At 53.4% G+C, this 14,077-nt stretch overlaps 42 non-coding genes across 42 annotated transcripts; 20 read left to right on the forward strand and 22 right to left on the reverse strand.

Moving 5' to 3' along the window:
* Nucleotides 1-5: 5 nt before the first annotated feature.
* Trnam-cau (transfer RNA methionine (anticodon CAU)) lies at nt 6-77 on the reverse strand. The gene has a single exon. It is a non-coding gene; the product is annotated as a tRNA-Met (tRNA).
* Nucleotides 78-325: 248 nt separating this feature from the next.
* On the reverse strand, nt 326-398 carry Trnar-acg (transfer RNA arginine (anticodon ACG)). The gene has a single exon. It is a non-coding gene; the product is annotated as a tRNA-Arg (tRNA).
* A 442-nt stretch (nt 399-840) lies between these two features.
* Trnai-uau (transfer RNA isoleucine (anticodon UAU)) lies at nt 841-932 on the forward strand. The gene is given in 2 exon segments: nt 841-878; nt 897-932. It is a non-coding gene; the product is annotated as a tRNA-Ile (tRNA).
* A 111-nt stretch (nt 933-1,043) lies between these two features.
* On the forward strand, nt 1,044-1,115 carry Trnad-guc (transfer RNA aspartic acid (anticodon GUC)). Its single transcript has one exon. It is a non-coding gene; the product is annotated as a tRNA-Asp (tRNA).
* A 236-nt stretch (nt 1,116-1,351) lies between these two features.
* Nucleotides 1,352-1,423, reverse strand: Trnam-cau (transfer RNA methionine (anticodon CAU)). The gene has a single exon. It is a non-coding gene; the product is annotated as a tRNA-Met (tRNA).
* A 248-nt stretch (nt 1,424-1,671) lies between these two features.
* Trnar-acg (transfer RNA arginine (anticodon ACG)) lies at nt 1,672-1,744 on the reverse strand. The gene has a single exon. It is a non-coding gene; the product is annotated as a tRNA-Arg (tRNA).
* A 442-nt stretch (nt 1,745-2,186) lies between these two features.
* Nucleotides 2,187-2,278, forward strand: Trnai-uau (transfer RNA isoleucine (anticodon UAU)). Its single transcript is given in 2 exon segments — nt 2,187-2,224; nt 2,243-2,278. It is a non-coding gene; the product is annotated as a tRNA-Ile (tRNA).
* A 111-nt stretch (nt 2,279-2,389) lies between these two features.
* Nucleotides 2,390-2,461, forward strand: Trnad-guc (transfer RNA aspartic acid (anticodon GUC)). Its single transcript has one exon. It is a non-coding gene; the product is annotated as a tRNA-Asp (tRNA).
* A 236-nt stretch (nt 2,462-2,697) lies between these two features.
* Trnam-cau (transfer RNA methionine (anticodon CAU)) lies at nt 2,698-2,769 on the reverse strand. The gene has a single exon. It is a non-coding gene; the product is annotated as a tRNA-Met (tRNA).
* Nucleotides 2,770-3,017: 248 nt separating this feature from the next.
* Trnar-acg (transfer RNA arginine (anticodon ACG)) lies at nt 3,018-3,090 on the reverse strand. Its single transcript has one exon. It is a non-coding gene; the product is annotated as a tRNA-Arg (tRNA).
* A 442-nt stretch (nt 3,091-3,532) lies between these two features.
* Trnai-uau (transfer RNA isoleucine (anticodon UAU)) lies at nt 3,533-3,624 on the forward strand. The gene is given in 2 exon segments: nt 3,533-3,570; nt 3,589-3,624. It is a non-coding gene; the product is annotated as a tRNA-Ile (tRNA).
* Nucleotides 3,625-3,735: 111 nt separating this feature from the next.
* On the forward strand, nt 3,736-3,807 carry Trnad-guc (transfer RNA aspartic acid (anticodon GUC)). Its single transcript has one exon. It is a non-coding gene; the product is annotated as a tRNA-Asp (tRNA).
* A 236-nt stretch (nt 3,808-4,043) lies between these two features.
* Nucleotides 4,044-4,115, reverse strand: Trnam-cau (transfer RNA methionine (anticodon CAU)). Its single transcript has one exon. It is a non-coding gene; the product is annotated as a tRNA-Met (tRNA).
* A 248-nt stretch (nt 4,116-4,363) lies between these two features.
* Trnar-acg (transfer RNA arginine (anticodon ACG)) lies at nt 4,364-4,436 on the reverse strand. The gene has a single exon. It is a non-coding gene; the product is annotated as a tRNA-Arg (tRNA).
* Nucleotides 4,437-4,878: 442 nt separating this feature from the next.
* Nucleotides 4,879-4,970, forward strand: Trnai-uau (transfer RNA isoleucine (anticodon UAU)). Its single transcript is given in 2 exon segments — nt 4,879-4,916; nt 4,935-4,970. It is a non-coding gene; the product is annotated as a tRNA-Ile (tRNA).
* Nucleotides 4,971-5,081: 111 nt separating this feature from the next.
* Trnad-guc (transfer RNA aspartic acid (anticodon GUC)) lies at nt 5,082-5,153 on the forward strand. The gene has a single exon. It is a non-coding gene; the product is annotated as a tRNA-Asp (tRNA).
* A 236-nt stretch (nt 5,154-5,389) lies between these two features.
* Trnam-cau (transfer RNA methionine (anticodon CAU)) lies at nt 5,390-5,461 on the reverse strand. Its single transcript has one exon. It is a non-coding gene; the product is annotated as a tRNA-Met (tRNA).
* A 248-nt stretch (nt 5,462-5,709) lies between these two features.
* Trnar-acg (transfer RNA arginine (anticodon ACG)) lies at nt 5,710-5,782 on the reverse strand. The gene has a single exon. It is a non-coding gene; the product is annotated as a tRNA-Arg (tRNA).
* Nucleotides 5,783-6,224: 442 nt separating this feature from the next.
* Trnai-uau (transfer RNA isoleucine (anticodon UAU)) lies at nt 6,225-6,316 on the forward strand. Its single transcript is given in 2 exon segments — nt 6,225-6,262; nt 6,281-6,316. It is a non-coding gene; the product is annotated as a tRNA-Ile (tRNA).
* Nucleotides 6,317-6,427: 111 nt separating this feature from the next.
* Trnad-guc (transfer RNA aspartic acid (anticodon GUC)) lies at nt 6,428-6,499 on the forward strand. Its single transcript has one exon. It is a non-coding gene; the product is annotated as a tRNA-Asp (tRNA).
* A 236-nt stretch (nt 6,500-6,735) lies between these two features.
* Nucleotides 6,736-6,807, reverse strand: Trnam-cau (transfer RNA methionine (anticodon CAU)). The gene has a single exon. It is a non-coding gene; the product is annotated as a tRNA-Met (tRNA).
* Nucleotides 6,808-7,055: 248 nt separating this feature from the next.
* Nucleotides 7,056-7,128, reverse strand: Trnar-acg (transfer RNA arginine (anticodon ACG)). The gene has a single exon. It is a non-coding gene; the product is annotated as a tRNA-Arg (tRNA).
* A 442-nt stretch (nt 7,129-7,570) lies between these two features.
* Nucleotides 7,571-7,662, forward strand: Trnai-uau (transfer RNA isoleucine (anticodon UAU)). The gene is given in 2 exon segments: nt 7,571-7,608; nt 7,627-7,662. It is a non-coding gene; the product is annotated as a tRNA-Ile (tRNA).
* A 111-nt stretch (nt 7,663-7,773) lies between these two features.
* Trnad-guc (transfer RNA aspartic acid (anticodon GUC)) lies at nt 7,774-7,845 on the forward strand. The gene has a single exon. It is a non-coding gene; the product is annotated as a tRNA-Asp (tRNA).
* A 236-nt stretch (nt 7,846-8,081) lies between these two features.
* Trnam-cau (transfer RNA methionine (anticodon CAU)) lies at nt 8,082-8,153 on the reverse strand. The gene has a single exon. It is a non-coding gene; the product is annotated as a tRNA-Met (tRNA).
* A 248-nt stretch (nt 8,154-8,401) lies between these two features.
* On the reverse strand, nt 8,402-8,474 carry Trnar-acg (transfer RNA arginine (anticodon ACG)). Its single transcript has one exon. It is a non-coding gene; the product is annotated as a tRNA-Arg (tRNA).
* Nucleotides 8,475-8,916: 442 nt separating this feature from the next.
* On the forward strand, nt 8,917-9,008 carry Trnai-uau (transfer RNA isoleucine (anticodon UAU)). The gene is given in 2 exon segments: nt 8,917-8,954; nt 8,973-9,008. It is a non-coding gene; the product is annotated as a tRNA-Ile (tRNA).
* A 111-nt stretch (nt 9,009-9,119) lies between these two features.
* Nucleotides 9,120-9,191, forward strand: Trnad-guc (transfer RNA aspartic acid (anticodon GUC)). Its single transcript has one exon. It is a non-coding gene; the product is annotated as a tRNA-Asp (tRNA).
* Nucleotides 9,192-9,427: 236 nt separating this feature from the next.
* Nucleotides 9,428-9,499, reverse strand: Trnam-cau (transfer RNA methionine (anticodon CAU)). Its single transcript has one exon. It is a non-coding gene; the product is annotated as a tRNA-Met (tRNA).
* Nucleotides 9,500-9,747: 248 nt separating this feature from the next.
* On the reverse strand, nt 9,748-9,820 carry Trnar-acg (transfer RNA arginine (anticodon ACG)). The gene has a single exon. It is a non-coding gene; the product is annotated as a tRNA-Arg (tRNA).
* A 442-nt stretch (nt 9,821-10,262) lies between these two features.
* On the forward strand, nt 10,263-10,354 carry Trnai-uau (transfer RNA isoleucine (anticodon UAU)). Its single transcript is given in 2 exon segments — nt 10,263-10,300; nt 10,319-10,354. It is a non-coding gene; the product is annotated as a tRNA-Ile (tRNA).
* A 111-nt stretch (nt 10,355-10,465) lies between these two features.
* On the forward strand, nt 10,466-10,537 carry Trnad-guc (transfer RNA aspartic acid (anticodon GUC)). Its single transcript has one exon. It is a non-coding gene; the product is annotated as a tRNA-Asp (tRNA).
* A 236-nt stretch (nt 10,538-10,773) lies between these two features.
* Nucleotides 10,774-10,845, reverse strand: Trnam-cau (transfer RNA methionine (anticodon CAU)). Its single transcript has one exon. It is a non-coding gene; the product is annotated as a tRNA-Met (tRNA).
* A 248-nt stretch (nt 10,846-11,093) lies between these two features.
* Trnar-acg (transfer RNA arginine (anticodon ACG)) lies at nt 11,094-11,166 on the reverse strand. Its single transcript has one exon. It is a non-coding gene; the product is annotated as a tRNA-Arg (tRNA).
* A 442-nt stretch (nt 11,167-11,608) lies between these two features.
* Trnai-uau (transfer RNA isoleucine (anticodon UAU)) lies at nt 11,609-11,700 on the forward strand. The gene is given in 2 exon segments: nt 11,609-11,646; nt 11,665-11,700. It is a non-coding gene; the product is annotated as a tRNA-Ile (tRNA).
* A 111-nt stretch (nt 11,701-11,811) lies between these two features.
* On the forward strand, nt 11,812-11,883 carry Trnad-guc (transfer RNA aspartic acid (anticodon GUC)). Its single transcript has one exon. It is a non-coding gene; the product is annotated as a tRNA-Asp (tRNA).
* Nucleotides 11,884-12,119: 236 nt separating this feature from the next.
* Trnam-cau (transfer RNA methionine (anticodon CAU)) lies at nt 12,120-12,191 on the reverse strand. Its single transcript has one exon. It is a non-coding gene; the product is annotated as a tRNA-Met (tRNA).
* A 248-nt stretch (nt 12,192-12,439) lies between these two features.
* Nucleotides 12,440-12,512, reverse strand: Trnar-acg (transfer RNA arginine (anticodon ACG)). Its single transcript has one exon. It is a non-coding gene; the product is annotated as a tRNA-Arg (tRNA).
* A 442-nt stretch (nt 12,513-12,954) lies between these two features.
* Trnai-uau (transfer RNA isoleucine (anticodon UAU)) lies at nt 12,955-13,046 on the forward strand. Its single transcript is given in 2 exon segments — nt 12,955-12,992; nt 13,011-13,046. It is a non-coding gene; the product is annotated as a tRNA-Ile (tRNA).
* A 111-nt stretch (nt 13,047-13,157) lies between these two features.
* Nucleotides 13,158-13,229, forward strand: Trnad-guc (transfer RNA aspartic acid (anticodon GUC)). The gene has a single exon. It is a non-coding gene; the product is annotated as a tRNA-Asp (tRNA).
* A 236-nt stretch (nt 13,230-13,465) lies between these two features.
* On the reverse strand, nt 13,466-13,537 carry Trnam-cau (transfer RNA methionine (anticodon CAU)). Its single transcript has one exon. It is a non-coding gene; the product is annotated as a tRNA-Met (tRNA).
* A 248-nt stretch (nt 13,538-13,785) lies between these two features.
* Nucleotides 13,786-13,858, reverse strand: Trnar-acg (transfer RNA arginine (anticodon ACG)). The gene has a single exon. It is a non-coding gene; the product is annotated as a tRNA-Arg (tRNA).
* Between the last annotated feature and the right edge of the window lie 219 nt (nt 13,859-14,077).

A 14,077-nucleotide genomic window follows, 5' to 3' on the forward strand; every position in this document is an offset into this window, starting at 1 on the left:
AATTTTAGCAGAGCGTGGTTTCGATCCACGGACCTCTGGGTTATGGGCCCAGCACGCTTCCACTGCGCCACTCTGCTGCGTGACGTGGGATACTTGGAAAAGCGTTGTCAGCGTCGCGTACCGTTTAATTAACTGTGCAACATCTCTCAGCTTGACTTGTCTCGACTTTGCTCGACTGACGCTACGCTGACGCTTGCACGAAGCGATATTTACCACGATCGTCTCGAGATGCAGCTGCGAGATGCTCAGGATTGACATTGCACTCCACGCAGGTGGAAACATTCGAATGCACTGCCTAGCTACGCGCCCGCAACTAACAAAATGCCGACCCTGCCAAGATTCGAACCTGGAATCTTCTGATCCGTAGTCAGACGCGTTATCCGTTGCGCCACAGGGCCACTGTTCGTCTTTCGTCATATGACGCGGGTACACATCGCAGAGCAACGTGTTCTCCGTGGCTCGGCAACTGCGTGTCGTCCACTGACAACGGCGGCGCGGCCACTCTGGTCTTCCGCACTCTGCAGGGAGCTGCCAAGGAAGGCATCTCTCCTCCAGCTGCTCGGCCACGGTGCGCCTGCATAGCTTAGAGCTTGCCACACATCTGCCCTCGCTGTTGGACAGGTAGCAGAAGGCAAGGCGCGCGTTTTTCTGCAATTTTTCGGTGATGACAAGCGGTTGATATGCTTGTAAGTGTAGCATATGAAACAAGAATCGTATGAAGCATCCGTAGCCAGGTGCTAAAGTCGCAGTATGGCCGCAGGTGACGGTCGTATGATGGGTCTGTAGCCACAACAGGTTGGCAGCAAAGCAAATACCGCTAACTGAAAGCACCCTGCTGTAGCCCCAGTGGCGCAATTGGTTAGCGCACGGTACTTATAAGGCAGTAGCCGTGAGCAATGCCGGGGTTGTGAGTTCGAGCCTCACCTGGGGCATACTTTTATTTCGTAGCAGCTGACTCTGAAAGCATCGGGACGCTAGATTTGAGATGAATCACCTACTTGAGAAGAATAAGTGTGCGTGCGTTGTGCGTGTCGTTTGCGTATTCCTCGGTAGTATAGTGGTTAGTATCCCCGCCTGTCACGCGGGAGACCGGGGTTCGATTCCCCGCCGGGGAGGTGCGATTTTTATATCGCGAAAGTTGCACGTGTGGCCCGATAGGACATTAACGTTGTGATCGAGAAATGTAGTTGCTGCAGAATCGCAAGAAACTCTGCGTCTTAGGAAGTGTTTCTCGTATTCTCCACACGACGTCGTCATCGTTTCAGAACTTACAGGGTTTGCTGTTGACGCTGGGTCAGCGCACCCCAGGCTTAATGATCGAGCTCGAAGCACACAAGAAAAGGAATAATTTTAGCAGAGCGTGGTTTCGATCCACGGACCTCTGGGTTATGGGCCCAGCACGCTTCCACTGCGCCACTCTGCTGCGTGACGTGGGATACTTGGAAAAGCGTTGTCAGCGTCGCGTACCGTTTAATTAACTGTGCAACATCTCTCAGCTTGACTTGTCTCGACTTTGCTCGACTGACGCTACGCTGACGCTTGCACGAAGCGATATTTACCACGATCGTCTCGAGATGCAGCTGCGAGATGCTCAGGATTGACATTGCACTCCACGCAGGTGGAAACATTCGAATGCACTGCCTAGCTACGCGCCCGCAACTAACAAAATGCCGACCCTGCCAAGATTCGAACCTGGAATCTTCTGATCCGTAGTCAGACGCGTTATCCGTTGCGCCACAGGGCCACTGTTCGTCTTTCGTCATATGACGCGGGTACACATCGCAGAGCAACGTGTTCTCCGTGGCTCGGCAACTGCGTGTCGTCCACTGACAACGGCGGCGCGGCCACTCTGGTCTTCCGCACTCTGCAGGGAGCTGCCAAGGAAGGCATCTCTCCTCCAGCTGCTCGGCCACGGTGCGCCTGCATAGCTTAGAGCTTGCCACACATCTGCCCTCGCTGTTGGACAGGTAGCAGAAGGCAAGGCGCGCGTTTTTCTGCAATTTTTCGGTGATGACAAGCGGTTGATATGCTTGTAAGTGTAGCATATGAAACAAGAATCGTATGAAGCATCCGTAGCCAGGTGCTAAAGTCGCAGTATGGCCGCAGGTGACGGTCGTATGATGGGTCTGTAGCCACAACAGGTTGGCAGCAAAGCAAATACCGCTAACTGAAAGCACCCTGCTGTAGCCCCAGTGGCGCAATTGGTTAGCGCACGGTACTTATAAGGCAGTAGCCGTGAGCAATGCCGGGGTTGTGAGTTCGAGCCTCACCTGGGGCATACTTTTATTTCGTAGCAGCTGACTCTGAAAGCATCGGGACGCTAGATTTGAGATGAATCACCTACTTGAGAAGAATAAGTGTGCGTGCGTTGTGCGTGTCGTTTGCGTATTCCTCGGTAGTATAGTGGTTAGTATCCCCGCCTGTCACGCGGGAGACCGGGGTTCGATTCCCCGCCGGGGAGGTGCGATTTTTATATCGCGAAAGTTGCACGTGTGGCCCGATAGGACATTAACGTTGTGATCGAGAAATGTAGTTGCTGCAGAATCGTAAGAAACTCTGCGTCTTAGGAAGTGTTTCTCGTATTCTCCACACGACGTCGTCATCGTTTCAGAACTTACAGGGTTTGCTGTTGACGCTGGGTCAGCGCACCCCAGGCTTAATGATCGAGCTCGAAGCACACAAGAAACGGAATAATTTTAGCAGAGCGTGGTTTCGATCCACGGACCTCTGGGTTATGGGCCCAGCACGCTTCCACTGCGCCACTCTGCTGCGTGACGTGGGATACTTGGAAAAGCGTTGTCAGCGTCGCGTACCGTTTAATTAACTGTGCAACATCTCTCAGCTTGACTTGTCTCGACTTTGCTCGACTGACGCTACGCTGACGCTTGCACGAAGCGATATTTACCACGATCGTCTCGAGATGCAGCTGCGAGATGCTCAGGATTGACATTGCACTCCACGCAGGTGGAAACATTCGAATGCACTGCCTAGCTACGCGCCCGCAACTAACAAAATGCCGACCCTGCCAAGATTCGAACCTGGAATCTTCTGATCCGTAGTCAGACGCGTTATCCGTTGCGCCACAGGGCCACTGTTCGTCTTTCGTCATATGACGCGGGTACACATCGCAGAGCAACGTGTTCTCCGTGGCTCGGCAACTGCGTGTCGTCCACTGACAACGGCGGCGCGGCCACTCTGGTCTTCCGCACTCTGCAGGGAGCTGCCAAGGAAGGCATCTCTCCTCCAGCTGCTCGGCCACGGTGCGCCTGCATAGCTTAGAGCTTGCCACACATCTGCCCTCGCTGTTGGACAGGTAGCAGAAGGCAAGGCGCGCGTTTTTCTGCAATTTTTCGGTGATGACAAGCGGTTGATATGCTTGTAAGTGTAGCATATGAAACAAGAATCGTATGAAGCATCCGTAGCCAGGTGCTAAAGTCGCAGTATGGCCGCAGGTGACGGTCGTATGATGGGTCTGTAGCCACAACAGGTTGGCAGCAAAGCAAATACCGCTAACTGAAAGCACCCTGCTGTAGCCCCAGTGGCGCAATTGGTTAGCGCACGGTACTTATAAGGCAGTAGCCGTGAGCAATGCCGGGGTTGTGAGTTCGAGCCTCACCTGGGGCATACTTTTATTTCGTAGCAGCTGACTCTGAAAGCATCGGGACGCTAGATTTGAGATGAATCACCTACTTGAGAAGAATAAGTGTGCGTGCGTTGTGCGTGTCGTTTGCGTATTCCTCGGTAGTATAGTGGTTAGTATCCCCGCCTGTCACGCGGGAGACCGGGGTTCGATTCCCCGCCGGGGAGGTGCGATTTTTATATCGCGAAAGTTGCACGTGTGGCCCGATAGGACATTAACGTTGTGATCGAGAAATGTAGTTGCTGCAGAATCGTAAGAAACTCTGCGTCTTAGGAAGTGTTTCTCGTATTCTCCACACGACGTCGTCATCGTTTCAGAACTTACAGGGTTTGCTGTTGACGCTGGGTCAGCGCACCCCAGGCTTAATGATCGAGCTCGAAGCACACAAGAAAAGGAATAATTTTAGCAGAGCGTGGTTTCGATCCACGGACCTCTGGGTTATGGGCCCAGCACGCTTCCACTGCGCCACTCTGCTGCGTGACGTGGGATACTTGGAAAAGCGTTGTCAGCGTCGCGTACCGTTTAATTAACTGTGCAACATCTCTCAGCTTGACTTGTCTCGACTTTGCTCGACTGACGCTACGCTGACGCTTGCACGAAGCGATATTTACCACGATCGTCTCGAGATGCAGCTGCGAGATGCTCAGGATTGACATTGCACTCCACGCAGGTGGAAACATTCGAATGCACTGCCTAGCTACGCGCCCGCAACTAACAAAATGCCGACCCTGCCAAGATTCGAACCTGGAATCTTCTGATCCGTAGTCAGACGCGTTATCCGTTGCGCCACAGGGCCACTGTTCGTCTTTCGTCATATGACGCGGGTACACATCGCAGAGCAACGTGTTCTCCGTGGCTCGGCAACTGCGTGTCGTCCACTGACAACGGCGGCGCGGCCACTCTGGTCTTCCGCACTCTGCAGGGAGCTGCCAAGGAAGGCATCTCTCCTCCAGCTGCTCGGCCACGGTGCGCCTGCATAGCTTAGAGCTTGCCACACATCTGCCCTCGCTGTTGGACAGGTAGCAGAAGGCAAGGCGCGCGTTTTTCTGCAATTTTTCGGTGATGACAAGCGGTTGATATGCTTGTAAGTGTAGCATATGAAACAAGAATCGTATGAAGCATCCGTAGCCAGGTGCTAAAGTCGCAGTATGGCCGCAGGTGACGGTCGTATGATGGGTCTGTAGCCACAACAGGTTGGCAGCAAAGCAAATACCGCTAACTGAAAGCACCCTGCTGTAGCCCCAGTGGCGCAATTGGTTAGCGCACGGTACTTATAAGGCAGTAGCCGTGAGCAATGCCGGGGTTGTGAGTTCGAGCCTCACCTGGGGCATACTTTTATTTCGTAGCAGCTGACTCTGAAAGCATCGGGACGCTAGATTTGAGATGAATCACCTACTTGAGAAGAATAAGTGTGCGTGCGTTGTGCGTGTCGTTTGCGTATTCCTCGGTAGTATAGTGGTTAGTATCCCCGCCTGTCACGCGGGAGACCGGGGTTCGATTCCCCGCCGGGGAGGTGCGATTTTTATATCGCGAAAGTTGCACGTGTGGCCCGATAGGACATTAACGTTGTGATCGAGAAATGTAGTTGCTGCAGAATCGTAAGAAACTCTGCGTCTTAGGAAGTGTTTCTCGTATTCTCCACACGACGTCGTCATCGTTTCAGAACTTACAGGGTTTGCTGTTGACGCTGGGTCAGCGCACCCCAGGCTTAATGATCGAGCTCGAAGCACACAAGAAACGGAATAATTTTAGCAGAGCGTGGTTTCGATCCACGGACCTCTGGGTTATGGGCCCAGCACGCTTCCACTGCGCCACTCTGCTGCGTGACGTGGGATACTTGGAAAAGCGTTGTCAGCGTCGCGTACCGTTTAATTAACTGTGCAACATCTCTCAGCTTGACTTGTCTCGACTTTGCTCGACTGACGCTACGCTGACGCTTGCACGAAGCGATATTTACCACGATCGTCTCGAGATGCAGCTGCGAGATGCTCAGGATTGACATTGCACTCCACGCAGGTGGAAACATTCGAATGCACTGCCTAGCTACGCGCCCGCAACTAACAAAATGCCGACCCTGCCAGGATTCGAACCTGGAATCTTCTGATCCGTAGTCAGACGCGTTATCCGTTGCGCCACAGGGCCACTGTTCGTCTTTCGTCATATGACGCGGGTACACATCGCAGAGCAACGTGTTCTCCGTGGCTCGGCAACTGCGTGTCGTCCACTGACAACGGCGGCGCGGCCACTCTGGTCTTCCGCACTCTGCAGGGAGCTGCCAAGGAAGGCATCTCTCCTCCAGCTGCTCGGCCACGGTGCGCCTGCATAGCTTAGAGCTTGCCACACATCTGCCCTCGCTGTTGGACAGGTAGCAGAAGGCAAGGCGCGCGTTTTTCTGCAATTTTTCGGTGATGACAAGCGGTTGATATGCTTGTAAGTGTAGCATATGAAACAAGAATCGTATGAAGCATCCGTAGCCAGGTGCTAAAGTCGCAGTATGGCCGCAGGTGACGGTCGTATGATGGGTCTGTAGCCACAACAGGTTGGCAGCAAAGCAAATACCGCTAACTGAAAGCACCCTGCTGTAGCCCCAGTGGCGCAATTGGTTAGCGCACGGTACTTATAAGGCAGTAGCCGTGAGCAATGCCGGGGTTGTGAGTTCGAGCCTCACCTGGGGCATACTTTTATTTCGTAGCAGCTGACTCTGAAAGCATCGGGACGCTAGATTTGAGATGAATCACCTACTTGAGAAGAATAAGTGTGCGTGCGTTGTGCGTGTCGTTTGCGTATTCCTCGGTAGTATAGTGGTTAGTATCCCCGCCTGTCACGCGGGAGACCGGGGTTCGATTCCCCGCCGGGGAGGTGCGATTTTTATATCGCGAAAGTTGCACGTGTGGCCCGATAGGACATTAACGTTGTGATCGAGAAATGTAGTTGCTGCAGAATCGTAAGAAACTCTGCGTCTTAGGAAGTGTTTCTCGTATTCTCCACACGACGTCGTCATCGTTTCAGAACTTACAGGGTTTGCTGTTGACGCTGGGTCAGCGCACCCCAGGCTTAATGATCGAGCTCGAAGCACACAAGAAAAGGAATAATTTTAGCAGAGCGTGGTTTCGATCCACGGACCTCTGGGTTATGGGCCCAGCACGCTTCCACTGCGCCACTCTGCTGCGTGACGTGGGATACTTGGAAAAGCGTTGTCAGCGTCGCGTACCGTTTAATTAACTGTGCAACATCTCTCAGCTTGACTTGTCTCGACTTTGCTCGACTGACGCTACGCTGACGCTTGCACGAAGCGATATTTACCACGATCGTCTCGAGATGCAGCTGCGAGATGCTCAGGATTGACATTGCACTCCACGCAGGTGGAAACATTCGAATGCACTGCCTAGCTACGCGCCCGCAACTAACAAAATGCCGACCCTGCCAAGATTCGAACCTGGAATCTTCTGATCCGTAGTCAGACGCGTTATCCGTTGCGCCACAGGGCCACTGTTCGTCTTTCGTCATATGACGCGGGTACACATCGCAGAGCAACGTGTTCTCCGTGGCTCGGCAACTGCGTGTCGTCCACTGACAACGGCGGCGCGGCCACTCTGGTCTTCCGCACTCTGCAGGGAGCTGCCAAGGAAGGCATCTCTCCTCCAGCTGCTCGGCCACGGTGCGCCTGCATAGCTTAGAGCTTGCCACACATCTGCCCTCGCTGTTGGACAGGTAGCAGAAGGCAAGGCGCGCGTTTTTCTGCAATTTTTCGGTGATGACAAGCGGTTGATATGCTTGTAAGTGTAGCATATGAAACAAGAATCGTATGAAGCATCCGTAGCCAGGTGCTAAAGTCGCAGTATGGCCGCAGGTGACGGTCGTATGATGGGTCTGTAGCCACAACAGGTTGGCAGCAAAGCAAATACCGCTAACTGAAAGCACCCTGCTGTAGCCCCAGTGGCGCAATTGGTTAGCGCACGGTACTTATAAGGCAGTAGCCGTGAGCAATGCCGGGGTTGTGAGTTCGAGCCTCACCTGGGGCATACTTTTATTTCGTAGCAGCTGACTCTGAAAGCATCGGGACGCTAGATTTGAGATGAATCACCTACTTGAGAAGAATAAGTGTGCGTGCGTTGTGCGTGTCGTTTGCGTATTCCTCGGTAGTATAGTGGTTAGTATCCCCGCCTGTCACGCGGGAGACCGGGGTTCGATTCCCCGCCGGGGAGGTGCGATTTTTATATCGCGAAAGTTGCACGTGTGGCCCGATAGGACATTAACGTTGTGATCGAGAAATGTAGTTGCTGCAGAATCGCAAGAAACTCTGCGTCTTAGGAAGTGTTTCTCGTATTCTCCACACGACGTCGTCATCGTTTCAGAACTTACAGGGTTTGCTGTTGACGCTGGGTCAGCGCACCCCAGGCTTAATGATCGAGCTCGAAGCACACAAGAAAAGGAATAATTTTAGCAGAGCGTGGTTTCGATCCACGGACCTCTGGGTTATGGGCCCAGCACGCTTCCACTGCGCCACTCTGCTGCGTGACGTGGGATACTTGGAAAAGCGTTGTCAGCGTCGCGTACCGTTTAATTAACTGTGCAACATCTCTCAGCTTGACTTGTCTCGACTTTGCTCGACTGACGCTACGCTGACGCTTGCACGAAGCGATATTTACCACGATCGTCTCGAGATGCAGCTGCGAGATGCTCAGGATTGACATTGCACTCCACGCAGGTGGAAACATTCGAATGCACTGCCTAGCTACGCGCCCGCAACTAACAAAATGCCGACCCTGCCAAGATTCGAACCTGGAATCTTCTGATCCGTAGTCAGACGCGTTATCCGTTGCGCCACAGGGCCACTGTTCGTCTTTCGTCATATGACGCGGGTACACATCGCAGAGCAACGTGTTCTCCGTGGCTCGGCAACTGCGTGTCGTCCACTGACAACGGCGGCGCGGCCACTCTGGTCTTCCGCACTCTGCAGGGAGCTGCCAAGGAAGGCATCTCTCCTCCAGCTGCTCGGCCACGGTGCGCCTGCATAGCTTAGACCTTGCCACACATCTGCCCTCGCTGTTGGACAGGTAGCAGAAGGCAAGGCGCGCGTTTTTCTGCAATTTTTCGGTGATGACAAGCGGTTGATATGCTTGTAAGTGTAGCATATGAAACAAGAATCGTATGAAGCATCCGTAGCCAGGTGCTAAAGTCGCAGTATGGCCGCAGGTGACGGTCGTATGATGGGTCTGTAGCCACAACAGGTTGGCAGCAAAGCAAATACCGCTAACTGAAAGCACCCTGCTGTAGCCCCAGTGGCGCAATTGGTTAGCGCACGGTACTTATAAGGCAGTAGCCGTGAGCAATGCCGGGGTTGTGAGTTCGAGCCTCACCTGGGGCATACTTTTATTTCGTAGCAGCTGACTCTGAAAGCATCGGGACGCTAGATTTGAGATGAATCACCTACTTGAGAAGAATAAGTGTGCGTGCGTTGTGCGTGTCGTTTGCGTATTCCTCGGTAGTATAGTGGTTAGTATCCCCGCCTGTCACGCGGGAGACCGGGGTTCGATTCCCCGCCGGGGAGGTGCGATTTTTATATCGCGAAAGTTGCACGTGTGGCCCGATAGGACATTAACGTTGTGATCGAGAAATGTAGTTGCTGCAGAATCGTAAGAAACTCTGCGTCTTAGGAAGTGTTTCTCGTATTCTCCACACGACGTCGTCATCGTTTCAGAACTTACAGGGTTTGCTGTTGACGCTGGGTCAGCGCACCCCAGGCTTAATGATCGAGCTCGAAGCACACAAGAAAAGGAATAATTTTAGCAGAGCGTGGTTTCGATCCACGGACCTCTGGGTTATGGGCCCAGCACGCTTCCACTGCGCCACTCTGCTGCGTGACGTGGGATACTTGGAAAAGCGTTGTCAGCGTCGCGTACCGTTTAATTAACTGTGCAACATCTCTCAGCTTGACTTGTCTCGACTTTGCTCGACTGACGCTACGCTGACGCTTGCACGAAGCGATATTTACCACGATCGTCTCGAGATGCAGCTGCGAGATGCTCAGGATTGACATTGCACTCCACGCAGGTGGAAACATTCGAATGCACTGCCTAGCTACGCGCCCGCAACTAACAAAATGCCGACCCTGCCAAGATTCGAACCTGGAATCTTCTGATCCGTAGTCAGACGCGTTATCCGTTGCGCCACAGGGCCACTGTTCGTCTTTCGTCATATGACGCGGGTACACATCGCAGAGCAACGTGTTCTCCGTGGCTCGGCAACTGCGTGTCGTCCACTGACAACGGCGGCGCGGCCACTCTGGTCTTCCGCACTCTGCAGGGAGCTGCCAAGGAAGGCATCTCTCCTCCAGCTGCTCGGCCACGGTGCGCCTGCATAGCTTAGAGCTTGCCACACATCTGCCCTCGCTGTTGGACAGGTAGCAGAAGGCAAGGCGCGCGTTTTTCTGCAATTTTTCGGTGATGACAAGCGGTTGATATGCTTGTAAGTGTAGCATATGAAACAAGAATCGTATGAAGCATCCGTAGCCAGGTGCTAAAGTCGCAGTATGGCCGCAGGTGACGGTCGTATGATGGGTCTGTAGCCACAACAGGTTGGCAGCAAAGCAAATACCGCTAACTGAAAGCACCCTGCTGTAGCCCCAGTGGCGCAATTGGTTAGCGCACGGTACTTATAAGGCAGTAGCCGTGAGCAATGCCGGGGTTGTGAGTTCGAGCCTCACCTGGGGCATACTTTTATTTCGTAGCAGCTGACTCTGAAAGCATCGGGACGCTAGATTTGAGATGAATCACCTACTTGAGAAGAATAAGTGTGCGTGCGTTGTGCGTGTCGTTTGCGTATTCCTCGGTAGTATAGTGGTTAGTATCCCCGCCTGTCACGCGGGAGACCGGGGTTCGATTCCCCGCCGGGGAGGTGCGATTTTTATATCGCGAAAGTTGCACGTGTGGCCCGATAGGACATTAACGTTGTGATCGAGAAATGTAGTTGCTGCAGAATCGCAAGAAACTCTGCGTCTTAGGAAGTGTTTCTCGTATTCTCCACACGACGTCGTCATCGTTTCAGAACTTACAGGGTTTGCTGTTGACGCTGGGTCAGCGCACCCCAGGCTTAATGATCGAGCTCGAAGCACACAAGAAAAGGAATAATTTTAGCAGAGCGTGGTTTCGATCCACGGACCTCTGGGTTATGGGCCCAGCACGCTTCCACTGCGCCACTCTGCTGCGTGACGTGGGATACTTGGAAAAGCGTTGTCAGCGTCGCGTACCGTTTAATTAACTGTGCAACATCTCTCAGCTTGACTTGTCTCGACTTTGCTCGACTGACGCTACGCTGACGCTTGCACGAAGCGATATTTACCACGATCGTCTCGAGATGCAGCTGCGAGATGCTCAGGATTGACATTGCACTCCACGCAGGTGGAAACATTCGAATGCACTGCCTAGCTACGCGCCCGCAACTAACAAAATGCCGACCCTGCCAAGATTCGAACCTGGAATCTTCTGATCCGTAGTCAGACGCGTTATCCGTTGCGCCACAGGGCCACTGTTCGTCTTTCGTCATATGACGCGGGTACACATCGCAGAGCAACGTGTTCTCCGTGGCTCGGCAACTGCGTGTCGTCCACTGACAACGGCGGCGCGGCCACTCTGGTCTTCCGCACTCTGCAGGGAGCTGCCAAGGAAGGCATCTCTCCTCCAGCTGCTCGGCCACGGTGCGCCTGCATAGCTTAGAGCTTGCCACACATCTGCCCTCGCTGTTGGACAGGTAGCAGAAGGCAAGGCGCGCGTTTTTCTGCAATTTTTCGGTGATGACAAGCGGTTGATATGCTTGTAAGTGTAGCATATGAAACAAGAATCGTATGAAGCATCCGTAGCCAGGTGCTAAAGTCGCAGTATGGCCGCAGGTGACGGTCGTATGATGGGTCTGTAGCCACAACAGGTTGGCAGCAAAGCAAATACCGCTAACTGAAAGCACCCTGCTGTAGCCCCAGTGGCGCAATTGGTTAGCGCACGGTACTTATAAGGCAGTAGCCGTGAGCAATGCCGGGGTTGTGAGTTCGAGCCTCACCTGGGGCATACTTTTATTTCGTAGCAGCTGACTCTGAAAGCATCGGGACGCTAGATTTGAGATGAATCACCTACTTGAGAAGAATAAGTGTGCGTGCGTTGTGCGTGTCGTTTGCGTATTCCTCGGTAGTATAGTGGTTAGTATCCCCGCCTGTCACGCGGGAGACCGGGGTTCGATTCCCCGCCGGGGAGGTGCGATTTTTATATCGCGAAAGTTGCACGTGTGGCCCGATAGGACATTAACGTTGTGATCGAGAAATGTAGTTGCTGCAGAATCGTAAGAAACTCTGCGTCTTAGGAAGTGTTTCTCGTATTCTCCACACGACGTCGTCATCGTTTCAGAACTTACAGGGTTTGCTGTTGACGCTGGGTCAGCGCACCCCAGGCTTAATGATCGAGCTCGAAGCACACAAGAAAAGGAATAATTTTAGCAGAGCGTGGTTTCGATCCACGGACCTCTGGGTTATGGGCCCAGCACGCTTCCACTGCGCCACTCTGCTGCGTGACGTGGGATACTTGGAAAAGCGTTGTCAGCGTCGCGTACCGTTTAATTAACTGTGCAACATCTCTCAGCTTGACTTGTCTCGACTTTGCTCGACTGACGCTACGCTGACGCTTGCACGAAGCGATATTTACCACGATCGTCTCGAGATGCAGCTGCGAGATGCTCAGGATTGACATTGCACTCCACGCAGGTGGAAACATTCGAATGCACTGCCTAGCTACGCGCCCGCAACTAACAAAATGCCGACCCTGCCAAGATTCGAACCTGGAATCTTCTGATCCGTAGTCAGACGCGTTATCCGTTGCGCCACAGGGCCACTGTTCGTCTTTCGTCATATGACGCGGGTACACATCGCAGAGCAACGTGTTCTCCGTGGCTCGGCAACTGCGTGTCGTCCACTGACAACGGCGGCGCGGCCACTCTGGTCTTCCGCACTCTGCAGGGAGCTGCCAAGGAAGGCATCTCTCCTCCAGCTGCTCGGCCACGGTGCGCCTGCATAGCTTAGAGCTTGCCACACATCTGCCCTCGCTGTTGGACAGGTAGCAGAAGGCAAGGCGCGCGTTTTTCTGCAATTTTTCGGTGATGACAAGCGGTTGATATGCTTGTAAGTGTAGCATATGAAACAAGAATCGTATGAAGCATCCGTAGCCAGGTGCTAAAGTCGCAGTATGGCCGCAGGTGACGGTCGTATGATGGGTCTGTAGCCACAACAGGTTGGCAGCAAAGCAAATACCGCTAACTGAAAGCACCCTGCTGTAGCCCCAGTGGCGCAATTGGTTAGCGCACGGTACTTATAAGGCAGTAGCCGTGAGCAATGCCGGGGTTGTGAGTTCGAGCCTCACCTGGGGCATACTTTTATTTCGTAGCAGCTGACTCTGAAAGCATCGGGACGCTAGATTTGAGATGAATCACCTACTTGAGAAGAATAAGTGTGCGTGCGTTGTGCGTGTCGTTTGCGTATTCCTCGGTAGTATAGTGGTTAGTATCCCCGCCTGTCACGCGGGAGACCGGGGTTCGATTCCCCGCCGGGGAGGTGCGATTTTTATATCGCGAAAGTTGCACGTGTGGCCCGATAGGACATTAACGTTGTGATCGAGAAATGTAGTTGCTGCAGAATCGCAAGAAACTCTGCGTCTTAGGAAGTGTTTCTCGTATTCTCCACACGACGTCGTCATCGTTTCAGAACTTACAGGGTTTGCTGTTGACGCTGGGTCAGCGCACCCCAGGCTTAATGATCGAGCTCGAAGCACACAAGAAAAGGAATAATTTTAGCAGAGCGTGGTTTCGATCCACGGACCTCTGGGTTATGGGCCCAGCACGCTTCCACTGCGCCACTCTGCTGCGTGACGTGGGATACTTGGAAAAGCGTTGTCAGCGTCGCGTACCGTTTAATTAACTGTGCAACATCTCTCAGCTTGACTTGTCTCGACTTTGCTCGACTGACGCTACGCTGACGCTTGCACGAAGCGATATTTACCACGATCGTCTCGAGATGCAGCTGCGAGATGCTCAGGATTGACATTGCACTCCACGCAGGTGGAAACATTCGAATGCACTGCCTAGCTACGCGCCCGCAACTAACAAAATGCCGACCCTGCCAGGATTCGAACCTGGAATCTTCTGATCCGTAGTCAGACGCGTTATCCGTTGCGCCACAGGGCCACTGTTCGTCTTCCGTCATATGACGCGGGTACACATCGCAGAGCAACGTGTTCTCCGTGGCTCGGCAACTGCGTGTCGTCCACTGACAACGGCGGCGCGGCCACTCTGGTCTTCCGCACTCTGCAGGGAGCTGCCAAGGAAGGCATCTCTCCTCCAGCTGCTCGGCCACGGTGCGCCTGCATAGCTTAGAGCTTGCCACACATCTGCCCTCGCTGTTGG

The sequence above is a fragment of the Schistocerca cancellata genome, unplaced genomic scaffold (genome assembly GCF_023864275.1).
Source record: "Schistocerca cancellata isolate TAMUIC-IGC-003103 unplaced genomic scaffold, iqSchCanc2.1 HiC_scaffold_895, whole genome shotgun sequence".
NCBI lineage: Eukaryota > Metazoa > Arthropoda > Insecta > Orthoptera > Acrididae > Schistocerca > Schistocerca cancellata.